Source organism: Schistocerca serialis, chromosome 3 (genome assembly GCF_023864345.2).
Source record: "Schistocerca serialis cubense isolate TAMUIC-IGC-003099 chromosome 3, iqSchSeri2.2, whole genome shotgun sequence".
Lineage (NCBI taxonomy): Eukaryota > Metazoa > Arthropoda > Insecta > Orthoptera > Acrididae > Schistocerca > Schistocerca serialis.
The window spans coordinates 213,825,787-213,838,942 of NC_064640.1; the positions used below are offsets into that span (position 1 = coordinate 213,825,787).

General features: G+C 40.8%; 1 protein-coding gene across 2 annotated transcripts in view; it reads left to right on the top strand.

Annotated features, from left to right (window-relative positions):
* Positions 1-351: 351 nt before the first annotated feature.
* Positions 352-13,156, top strand: part of LOC126469936 (arrestin domain-containing protein 2-like) — a 242,950-nt gene continuing 230,145 nt past the window's right edge. For both annotated transcript variants that reach the window (XM_050097337.1, XM_050097338.1), the window contains exon 1: positions 352-488. The gene's annotated coding sequence lies outside the window, so the exon portion shown is untranslated. The remainder of the gene's footprint in view (positions 489-13,156) is intronic.

Sequence of the window (13,156 nt, forward strand, 5' to 3'; positions counted from 1 at the left end):
TTTGTGATAGTTAAGTCGTTATCAATAAGAAATTAACAATTTTGAGCTGACGAGAAATGTACTATATCGGAAATCGATTAACGTATACGCACTCACTTCATTTCGAATTAATTTTCCCTTTTTCTTTATGTACAAGTTAGTATAAATACTAATACCTGCCGTTAATAAATTACAAAAATTGTAGCGCCTTTAGTTTTCTGGCTATTATCCTTATGAAAGCGGCATCGTTTTTGAAAAATAAAGACTTAAAAGGCCGTCGAGTTGGTCGAATGTCACTATCGATAGGTCGCAGGCGGGGAGCGCCCCCGCGTCGACGCAGTGGACCCGTCCGCGCTTCCTGTTTGTGTTGGGCGAATATCGAACGGCAGGGGCAGTCGGTGTGTGCTAGCACGTGCAGTAGGCTTTTTAGCCGCTGTGCCTCCATCCAAGCTTCACGCCCCGGCACCAACGGCGAAGATATTCTTTCGCGCCGACCACGCACATACCAGGTAAATATACCGTACCGCTCGCTGTAAATTCGTTGGCAAGTTAGCATGCAGAAGCGCGTTCATGTTAATGACAACACACGACGTTGCTCTTCGAAAACCGTTTGACTGAGAACGAATGTGGTTAACACCGTGACAACCACTAATTGTTTCCACATATAACACAAAGTGTCGGCTTCTTTCCCTCTAAAATGATGCCAAAATCTACATCTCCTCCGAATCCCTGAGCGTATATGCGGCACTTCGTGGCTATGCAATTTTTCAAAGCAACTCTCTTGTACCCCAACCCTGCAGACACAGGTTGCTGTATTTGAATGTGAAAATACGAAGACGCTTGCTGGGTGCTTTCCAGTCGAGCAGTGGTTACGCCCACTCGAAGCGTCAATGTGTGTGTGTGTGTGTGTGTGTGTGTGTGTGTGTGTGTGTGTGTCTGTCTGTCTGTCTGTCTTCACTCACGTGTAAATACGGTCTCCATCTGTTCACCATACTTCAGGTAATTTCACTCAGTTGGCAATGGTGAACACGATGCACTGCTGGATAGCACGGAGTTTCAACCATATTTTATCATAAGAACTTATACTGCCATTAAAAAAAAAAAAGAAAGAAAAAGAGAAACTTTCGAACGTTTGGTCTTAGGACGCTTCAGTGCAAGATTTGGAATGAAATAATACATGATTCCCAGTATAGTTCAATGTTGTCATTATCGAGAGCGAAATTACGATTTTGCCCACCATTTGAGACATTAGAATATTCCACAAATGTGCAGTATACTTCCTCGCATAGACACCAAGTACAAACAATGATTTCTTCGAATCCTTGCAGAGAATTGCACACTGTCCATATTTTCCCCACTGTTTAATATGCAGTAGCTACAGCGTTTCATTTTTCTATAAATTCTAAGGCCAAAACATTAATTGTTGTTCGCAGTATCAAATTTCCTTGTCAGGCAGGAGTTGTAAGTACTTTGTGTCACGCAAGAGTCATAAATACTTGTTTGAGCAATCTGATTTCGGGTTAACTTAATTTATAAAGTGTTATAAATGTTTTTTTCTTTCAGTTACCAGCATGATGCTGCTCTTTTAATTGTATTTCGGACCAGACATTGTTGCTAAATCCTTTCGTTCAGACTGTCTGCTGAGCCTGAATGAATTTCGGGAAGCGCTTAATCTCAATGGCGGCATGTCAGATGGCAGCACCAATGACTGTCCAGTAAATTCTCTCAACGGATCAGCTGACCTACCACTGACACAGATTGTGCCTCTCAACCACCTATACGTCGAATATGATTAACTATACTTTATAATTCGCTCATCGATACTGAAAATGTCTGTGACGTTGCCTTGTTCCAAGATCGATTAAAATGAGTTGAGAAAATTACTGAACTTTAGCCGAAATCACGTGAGACAGTGCACATGGTATCTGCGACAGGTTTTTGGCTTTTTTTTTCGAGCGCCGTAAATATTGATTAGTACGCTGATACGTGAACAAGCACTGGGAGGAACGCTTGTGCCTCTTTCTAGCGAAGCAGTTGTGCGGTTTGTATTAAACTGATGATGTAGGAATAAAAAAATCCAAATGTAATTAAAAATGACAATGTGTCTTTTTGATTAGGAAATATGGAACTGTAATTTAAGTATGTAACATATCATTCGAGATGGTAGAAAGCCGAACAGACTAGCAGATGATGTGACACAAACTGAAATTTAATGTTAGGAGAAACATTCTGATAAAAACATCCTTTAGAGCCGTTATTGGTCACGAATAAGGTAGTTTAATTTCATGAATGAAGTACTTGCTATTCCCCTAACTAATTTTATATTTATGTAAACAGCTTTATGTGTTTTCTTACACTGTATAGTGTTTGAGGATTATGTGAAAAATTTATTTTTAAATGTTTTCGGCGTGGGTGGTTATTCTTGGCTATAAAGATAAAGAATATAGATCTTTTCTGTCAATTATAACTAACTGCTTAGTTGTTCTTTAATTGCAATTACTTTATGAAGCATTTTTAGACTGATAATGATATGTGTGTTTGGGCTCAAGTCAGCCAAGCCATTAGCACCCGCACTAAAATATTTTTGAGACTATTGTAGTTAAAATTTGTAAAACGGAGAAGTGTGAGCAACAATTGAAACATAAAAATGCACCCTCTCCTCACACACACACACACACACACACACACACAAATGCAAAAGTACTGATTCATGGTTGTCCGTTAGTGATACTGAATCTATAAAAGTTTTATTAATTATTTGAGTTTCCAGATATCTCTCATAATATAGTAACACTGTAGAGATAGTTCATCGGCATACAACCTTCAGCATGTTACAGATAAGTAATTGCAGCATTTTTGTTTTAGTGTACCAATTGTGTCATGTAAATACTGTAGCATTTAGTAACAGTTTCATTTTCTTAAGAAATTAGTTTACAGCTTCTATAACACATCCCAATGACGTATTTCTGATATTGTTACCTTCTTCTTAGCTTTTCATGATGCTTCAGAAATTCATGTGTCTTACCACTTTTATTTTATTTTTACTATTATTGTTGCCATTGAATTGCTTCAGCTTGATACAGGTGAAATAGTAGAATAAAAGATGGATATGCAGGGCTATCCTGGAGAATCTATGAAAGAAGACTGCTAATTCCGGAAAACAAAATTCTCAGATTTGAAGCTGAGGTAAATCTGTAGTATGATAAGCGTAAAAAGCGCTTGCAGTGGAACCGGATCACGTAAGCTACGAGCATTGTGAGTTAATTGTGTCTGACAATGGGAGACTTCTTAAAGGCTTTAAATAAAAAGGATGCGTAGTCACTACATACATGACATTCCATATGGATTCTCTGAAGCAAAACCTTTGATTGGTAGAAGGTTGTAATAAAAATTCGCTTCCTAAATTGGGAAATTAATATTCTCAGAATAGAACTACAATATTCATTCATGTTAACTTAAATTTATCGAAGCAACTATTTTCATGTGAGTGACTTCAACAGCCTCTAGAATCTTCGTAGGATATTCATAGCCGTAACTGATAATATACATCATTGACTGTTAGTCTTCCAAGACAACTGAAAGATAGTCAGATTCCTCGGAGCTAACAAAACGGATAAACTGAAAGAGTATGTTTAAGAAATTAAGTGAATAATTCCAGTCGCAAATCTTCTTCTTCTTCTTCTTCTGATGGAGTTACAAAGCTGCATGGGCCTTAACCTCTTCAACAAGGTTCCTCCATTCTACCCTTTCCAGAGCGCTTCTTCAGCATTCTCTAACTCGGAGATCTTATATCTACTTCCAGATGGTCTCTCCACGGCTTTCGTGGCCTTCCTCTTTCTCTTCTCCCAGTTGGCCTTCACTGGGAAACCTTTTTAGTTGTTCGTCCAGTAGCCATCCTAAGAACGTGTCCAAACCAGACTATTCTCCTAGTTTTTATTCTTCTGACAATGTCAGTTCCTTGTATGAGGCGACCCAGCTCAGTTCGTTCTAGATCTCCAGAAACCATTTTTATCCTAAATTGCCCCATAGATCTTGAGCAGCGCTCGTTAATGTCCATGTTTCCCACTTCCGTATGTTACAAGTGGGCTGATCATGACCTTATAAATTTGAAGTTTCAATTGTGTATTTAATGTCGTAGACGCCAGCAATCTCTTAAACTTGTGGAAGCATCTATTACCACTTGGGATGCGCTGTTTTATTTCAGTTGACATAGAATTCGCCCGACTAATATTAGATCACAGATAATTCTGCGTGTTCAACATTGAAACCAGCTGCTCATAGTTTATCAAAGTTATTATTTCCCTTCCTGGTGAAATTCATGTATTTCGTCTTCTTTTCAGTAATAGAAAGGCCTCCGTGTAGTTTGGCTTCTTTCAGATCACCTATTGTTCTCTCTAGTGAAACTCTTCTTTTACTAATAATTGCTACATCATTAGCGTACGAACATATCTGGGTTGACTTAGTGCTGACGTAACCAGATATTTGAAGCTTTTTAATGGGTGCTTCAAGAGTCATATTAAAAAGCATTGTACCTAGGGGATCCCCTTGTCTGCCTTCATTACTGACGCTAAACCATTTATTGAGTTCCAGTCGTGAATAGACTTTCATTAATGCGTAAGAGCATTGATGCGCAAAGGACAGTGAATTAATAAATGGCCATACGAGATAGTATCACGGAGCGTAGTGAAGTAGTCTGCGCCTTAATGGAACTTCACAAGAAACGCTACTCAAAACTCGTGGCTGTCTCGAGTTGCTAAAGTGTGATCGCGGGCTAGGCCTTTGAAAGGAAGGAAAATGACTAATTGAAAGTGTCTAAATAATGAGTTATTTACTAGTCATTCAGCCATAACTCAGTGTTCGTTCCCTTAGAATTGCAAAACCATACACAATGGGAAGCTTAATGCTTGCGCCTTTACAACAATAACTTCGTGTTTCAACCTGTGTTGGCTTCATTGAAAGACGCCACACAAGTACGATGGAACTAAGGCAACTGTCATAGTCAGCCATATATCATACATATTTTCCAAGAGAAGATATTTATATTGCTTACCATTGCTGTATAGAATCGTATATTTTGTTATATGATGTACTGAAGAGCTATATACATGAGAAATTACACAAAACTCGTCCTCTATCCGGAATTAAGACTCTTTCTATTCACGATGCAGTACGCAAACTAGCGGCTCGTTAAAGGTACTTTATTTATGTTATACATAATATAGTTGCGTGTGTGATTCGTTCTGCTAATTTCTATCATAATAAAAGTCACTTTCAATTCGATACTTCGTAACTAGGAGCTTTAATGCTGCATATCAACTCGGTTTATGAACACCGTAAGCTCATGGTTACAAAGTGTACAAGTGGTAATTCAGGTTACGCTGGCGTAGAAGTAGATCCACCACGTTATTGATATCAGTATGCTGTATTTTCTTTTGATCACCACGAGAGGCAATCGGAAATGGACGTAAATTCCATTTAAACGCTAAGTAAGCTGTATAGTTATTTGCGTTTATTTTTCTCGTGTTTCTGTCTTCAGTAATATGTCGTATTCATTTGAAAGTCTTTCTTCCCTAAGAAACATAATTTTATCTATACTTCGAGTTTTTCTCTTTTTCAGTGCACCGTGCTTCCTTTTGCGACATTCCATCACTGTCTATAAATTTAAGTATGCAGAATTTTCTTTTATCGTAAATCGATCATTTCGTCCTTCTTTTCTTTATATTTTTAAACTTCAAATTGCACCTTATCGTTATCTACCAATACGTTTACCCTTCTAGCCAAACAGTAACTTCTGGATGTCAAAGAAGCACAGGCAGACTGGGATATTAAACTCTGTCGATTCCCCCACAATCTATCAAAGTGAAAACAGCATCTATTGTGCTCCTGTCAATTATTAATGCTCTTGCTTGTGCCACTTATTTATTTCATAAATCTGGTGGAAGGTACACTACAGTTAAAATTTCCTCGTGGAAACACTCTTCTTTATCTGGTGACGAAACGAGTGCTGCGCGCTCTAATATTTTTTTGTGTTGGCTGAACTCCGGCTTGGACGGTTGGTGAAAAATATCAACATGTTACAAGATTTCTTACTCAGCTGTAATGGCACCACATGCATATGAAATTATATTTTAGATGCTTGATTAAGATAAAAGCTTTTAAATAAAAAAATAGGATCGCATTAAGTTGTTAGAATTTAAATATTTTGTAACAACTTACATGCCATTCTAGACACTTTTTTTTAAAAAGACTTGTATTCTAATTTCTGATCGCTGTTTCCCAGGAATGATCTTCCAAAAGCTGTTTGATTAAGCATTTCTCTCTCCCTTAAATACGTATTTTAGAATGCAGTTGATAACTTGAAATAAAAATTACTTATTTTTAATTGCTCTCGTTTTCATTGCATTATATGACCTGTGTGTCACGTGTCCCCAAAAGCAACAAAACTTAGTAGATATTCTAACGCGTTAATGCGGAACCGATTAACTCTGGAGAAACTAGTTCCAATTTTGGCCACCAGGTGCAAATCTGGTGCTATGAATGAAAGAAAGACGTACAGAAATATTTCCATGAGTAACAGATTAGGAATGGGATGTGGGCAGGAAAGGTCAAACAAGAAACTAATAATGTTGATGTTATTATTAATTGCCGCTTACAAAGTTTGTTCAATATGAGCACCCGAGATGTCGACGAGATGCTGTATAGCGTGAGATTTGCACCTAGTGGACAAAATTGGAAATAATTTTTTTCGGGTGTAAATCGGTTCCAAATTAACGCGTTAGAATATCTACCAAGTTTTGCTGCCTTACTATAATTACAGTTCACACTGTGAGTAGCTGCAGTTTAATTATAACCACCCAGAACCTTTTTTGAAGTCTCCCTGAAGGCAGACTCTAGATTTTTAAATGCGGTTCCTTCAGCAACATGTAGTATCTGTCGTCTAATGGAAGAAGGAAGGAAGATTAAGGTTTATCGTCCCGTCGACAGCTAGGTCATTAGAAACGAAGCGCAAGATCAGATTATTTTTAAGGATGGGGAAGAAAATCGGCCCTTTCAAAGGAACCATCCCGGAGTTTTCCTGCAGCGACTAGGGGAAATCACGGAAAACCTAAATTTGGATGATCGGACGCGGATTTTAACCGTCGTCCTCCTGAATGTTAGTCCAGTGTGCTTACCACAATGCCATCTCGCTCTGTGCTCGACATTCGGATCATTAGGGGGAAAAATTGCTGTAGAGTTACCAGAGAGAAGTTTTGTAATCGCCCTCTTTCGTAAATAAGGTAATCTCCCTCTGGAAGATTTTAATGAATCTCAGCCTAGTATTTTGTCTAGAAACAGATTTGTATAGTCGTTGCATCCTAGTGCGATTCGGCAGACACTCAAACAAATAGAGGCACGTGGAAATTTATATAATTACAAGCAACCGTCCGCCGTCAATCTGACTGGTACTTCGCGTCACGTGATAATCGAAGGAACATTACAGTGGCGTCGCTGCGTAGCAGATGGACAAAGCACGAATTCAGTAGATACGGAGTCACCTAAAGATGTTATAGACAGCTATGTGAAGACGTATACCATCGTGCAGATAGTGAATTCCATCCATAAACACATTTCGTCCATTTTGTCATACAACCAGATGCGCGGATTTTCGCATGGGTGGATCAGTGAATGGTAGTGACACTGTCATAACAAATCCTAAGTGTATTCAGCCGACGATGGCATGGGAAAGCTTGCAGACTAGTAAATCAGGTTCACAATTCGTGGAATATTTTAGACGCGACTAAACGTGTAGCTACGGTTACATCAGCCTGCAAAAGAACAACTCACAGGGAATGGTATGAAGTGGGCCTGCTGAACCTGGTGGCATACTGGTTTCTTTCTCCGGACTAGCATGGTGCACGAGATGTAATTGCGAATTTGGCAGGTGCCACCACAAACCTACACAAGTCGCTTTGCTAAATGGGCACAAACTGCAGGAAACGATCGCTGAAAGGATAAGGGGCAGAAATAAAGTTCCGCAATTAACTGCACTACAGGAAATGTCTCGTGCTCAAATTATTCTTGGGATCCTAGCCGGCCGCTGTAGCCGAGCGGTTCTAGGCGCTTCAGTCCGGATCCGCGCTGCTGCTACGGTCGCAGGTTCGAATCCTGCCTCGGGCATGGATGTGTGTGATGTCCTTAGGTTAGTCAGGTTTTAGTAGGTCTAAGTCTAGGGGACTGATGACTTCAGATGTTAAGTCCCATAGTGCTTAGAGCCATTTGAACCATTTCGGGACCCTAGGGTTGCCTGAAAACCGAAGTAGAGAGCTCTGAGATCTTTAGCGGTTCATGGAACGTGTATCGAGAAGGCAGGTTTGTCTCCATAGAAGGAGGAGTGTTCATTGCAGCTGAGAAAAATGTAGCTATTGAGGTCGAATGTGAGTGACAGTGAAGTCATCTGGTTGCGTAGCTCTAGGCGAAATCAAGGTAATTGTTGGACGTTTTTACCGGCCACCCGATTCCGTTGTGACAGTTTTCGAGTCATTCAAAGCTAGTATACTGTCAGCATTGTAGAAATGCCCAGATCATGTAATGTTGGTTGGAGACGACTTTAACCTATCGAGTATAGACTGGGACATCTATGGGTTGATTGCATGGGGTACAGACAGATCCTGCGAAGTACTTTTGAACACGTTTTCCGAAAACTGTCTCGAACAGCTAGTTCGACAATCCACACACGATGGAAATATTTTAGACCTTATAGCTACAAACAGGCCACATTTTATCGACAGTGTCAGTGTATAGGCAGGGATTAGTGATCATGATATCATAGCGGCTGTCGTTACTAAAGTTTATAATTCAATTAAGAAGGATAGGAGGGTATTTATGCTAGAAAGAACAGACAAGCAGTTGTTAGCATCCCACTTAGACAATGAAATGACATGATTTACGACCAGTATGATGGATATAGAGGAATTATGGGCAAAGTTTAAACGGACAGTAAACCAGATTAGGCTTATCCATTAGGGGTGTTTAAGAACTCTTGCCTGTTTATCCATTATAAATACGGGAAACTGCAATCTGTCACTTTTTTTGAAATAGTTATTTGTTCTATAAACCGCTTTACGAACCTTTTCGGACTCGTCTTCATGTGGTGCACGGAATGTTACATGACTATTTTAACGCATAATGCCGGTTGCTGGCTCTGTGACAAGAAGATGGAACATGCTTTAATGCAGTACCATGAGTATTGTTTATATGACGATTTGGATCCAAAAATGAATTCTGTACTTAAAGTGACAGTGTGGGTGGCTTTGTTGTTAACACCCATCCAACAGCTTCCATTGTGATGGAAAGCTGCCAAGGTTTTGTAAGTACGGTGTATATACATACATATCCTGTGAAAAGTGAGTAGTGTTGTCTACTGTCCATCACAATGGAAGTTGATAGATGGTTATTAACAAACCCACCCATACCGTCGCAGTAAGTACAGAATTCAGTTTCGGATCCAAATCGCCTTCTAAACAATACTCGTGTCGATGCATTAAAGCATGTTCCATCTTCTTGTCAGGTAGCCAGCACCCAGCATTACGCTTCAAAATAGTCATGTAACCTGAACACAACCTGAAAATAAGCCTCAAAAGTCTCGGTTAATGGAATAAATAACCATTTCAAAAAAGGGTTGACTGCAGCTTTCTGTATTTATATGGATTGTAAATCGTGCAATGGAGAAGTAAGTGCTGAGTAACTGAATTAAGGATGAACAAGACGCACCGCGGTTTAACAACGAAATTAGGAAAATTCAGAAGCAAAGGCAGTTGCACTATCGGTTCAAAAGAGAACACACAAATGACGACAGGCAGAGGTTATTAGAGATTCGTGCGTCTGTGAAAAGATGCATGCGCGAAACATACAAGAACTATCACCTACCTTAGCAAAATATCTGCCCGAGAATCCGAGGAAATTCTGGTCGTATGTGAAATCGATAAGCGGATCTAAGCATTTCGTCCAGGCACTCGTTGACCAGGTAGATGTGGCAGTAGAAGACAGCAAAAGGAAAGCCGCAGTTTTAAATTTCTCTTTTAAGAAATCGTTCACGCAGGAAGATCGTACAAACACACCGTCATTTGGCCATTCCCGTATGGAAGACGTTGTAATAGACACCATGTCGTAAAGAAACAACCGAATTAGTTTAAGGGTGATATCCCAATTAAGTTTTACAAAGAATGCTCTCCGGCGTTGACCGCTTACTTATCTTGCATTTACCTCGAACCTCTCGCCCAGCGCAAAGACCCAAGCGACTGAAGAAAAGCTCAGGTGACTCCTGAGTATAAGTAGGGTAGAAGAACGGATCCGCAAAATTACAGACCAATATCCCTAACATCGGTTTTCTGCAGAATTCTTGAAAATATTCTCAGCCCGTTGCTGATGATGCTGCGGTGTACGGGAAGGTGTCGGAGTTGAGTGACTGTGGGAGGATAAAAGATGACTTAGAAAAAATTTCTTGTTGGTGTGCAGCTGGCTCTAAAAAGTTAATGCAGATGAGTAGGAAAAACAAACCCGTAGAGCTCGACTACTGCATTAATAGTCACGTCGAGTAAATATCTAGGCGTAATGTTGCAAAGCGATACGAAATGGATCGAGTATGTAAGGATTGTAGCAGGGAAGGTGAATGCTCCACTTTGGTTTATTGGGAGAATTTTAGGAAAGTGTGGTTCATCTGTAAACGAGACCTCATATAGGACACTAGTAAGATCTACTCTTGAGAACTGCTCGAGTGTTTTGGATCCCCACCACGTCGATAAGAAGGCATCGAGACGATTCGGAGGCGGGCTGCTACATTTGTTTCCGGTAGGTTGGAACAACATACAAGTTTTACGGAGATGCTTCGGGATCTCAAATGGAGGAAACGCGATGTTCTTCACGAGGAATACTAGAAAGAAAATTTAAAGAACCGGCATTTGAGGCTGACTGCAGAACTATTCTACTGCCGCTAACGTACATTTCGCGTAAGGATAACGAAGATGATAGAATTTAAGGCTCATATAGAGGCGTATAGACAGTCGTTTATACCATCGCTCAATTTACCAGTGGAACAGGAAAGGAAATGACTAGTAATGGTGTAGTGTACCCTCCATCACGCATCATACGGTGGCTTGCGTGATACGTAGATGCAAATGTAGGAAAGGACGTACGGACGGAAATGCGTTCCAAGGGAGGTGGTGATAAAAGATCTTTCACGGTGACCCCAGTATCAGTACCGGCCAGGTGATCTGCCAGCATGGGATGAGCCAGACGACCGTGTGGAACATTTTCCACAACTGCCACTACCTGCGTCGCATGCGTCTGCAGGCTGTATTACATGTGGACTTGCTCATTAGCACCGTTTCAGCCTCAATGTGTGGGTGACGATTATTGGCGACCGTCGCGTGGTCATCCTACCACAGCACCTGTGCGCTTTCAGTCATTGAAACCCACTGTGTCGAAGATATTTTATCTCCAACTTCATGTAGGGCCACCTCCCTTGCAACGAATTTCCCACCATATCTACGTCTACATACATACTCCACCGGCCATCCTATAGTGCATGGCGGAGGGTACCTTGCATCACTGTTAGTCATTCCCTTTCCTGTTCCACTCGCAAGTAGAGTGAGGAGGTAAACGACTGCATGTGGCTCCGTATGAGCTACAATTTCTCGTATCTTATCTTCGTGGTCCTTAGGCGAAATGTATGTTGACGGCAGTACAGTCATGGCTGAAATGGGTCTGAACACTATGGGACTTAACACCTGAGGTCATCAGTCCCATAGACTTAGAACTCCTTAAACCTAAATAACCTAAGGATATCACACACATCCATGTCCGAGGCAGGATTCGAACCTGCGAGCGTAGCAGTCGCGCGGTTCCGGACTGAAGCGCCTAGAACCGCTCGGTCACATCGGCCGGCTAGTACAGTCATTCGGCAGTCTGCTTCAACTGCCAGTTCTCTAAATTTTCTCAATAGTGTTATTCGAAAAGAACGTCGCCTTTCCTCCAGGAATTCGCGTTTGAGTTCCAAAAGCATCTCCGAAACACTTGTTTGTTGTTCGAACCTACTGGTAACAAATCTAGCAAACCACCTCTGAATTGCTTCGATGTCTTACTTTAATCCGACCTGGTACGGATCCAAAACGCTCGAGCAGAACTCAAGTATAGTTCGCACTAGCGTTCTATATTCGGTCTCGTTTACAGATGAACCGCACTTTCCCAAAATTTTCCCATTCGTCTTTACTACCACAACGCTCACTTGCTCGTTCCATTTCATATCGCTTCGCAACGTTACGCCCAGATATTTAAACTATGTGACTGTGTCAAGCAGGACACTTCTATTGCTGTATCCGAACATTACGGATTTGTTTTCCCTGCTTGTCTGCATTAACTTATATTTTTCTACATTTGGAGCTAGCTTCCATTCATCACACCAACTAGAAATTTGTCTAACAAGGGGAGGCCGCCAATTGTGAAATTCAGATTGGATTCATGCTGCGCATAATGGAAGCTCATGGCCAGAGGTGTAATGTGGCAAAGCACCAAGGTGCACTTCTCAGCCGTTGGCGAGAAAATCGACAGTTAAAAGAAACCGGTGCGGTGAAATACTCTCTACGATTAATAATTTTTACAGCGTCGTGGCGCAGCGGTAAGCGCTCGGGTTCGTAATCCGAAGGTCGCCGGATCGAATCTCGCACCATGCAATTTTTTTAGTATTTGTTTTTTGTAATTCAAAAATATATATATATATATATATATATATATATATATATATATATATATATATATATAACAATTAATGAATTGCTTATGCATGCTGGTGAAGGCGGATCGCTCTCCAATTGTACCGCCTCCATTTTTCCGTTTTTTTAACAGGGTGTACCAAAGCGCTCCCGTCCCTACTGATTTTCGACGATGTTATAAGTTGCGCTAGGGACCGCATCTACCTTCTTTCGAAGTTAGCAGGCAACTAGGCTGTTATGCGGTGGCTCGTTTCGGCCCATTCAACATCTGTCCTTCAAGTGTAACGAGCGAGTAACGGAGTTTATATTTCATACCTGCAACAGCGAATTTGTGTTCGTGCGAGATTCGATCCGACGACCTTCGGATTACGAACCCGAGCGCTTACCGCTGCGCCACGACGCTGTGGAAAATTTTAATCGTAGAGAGTATT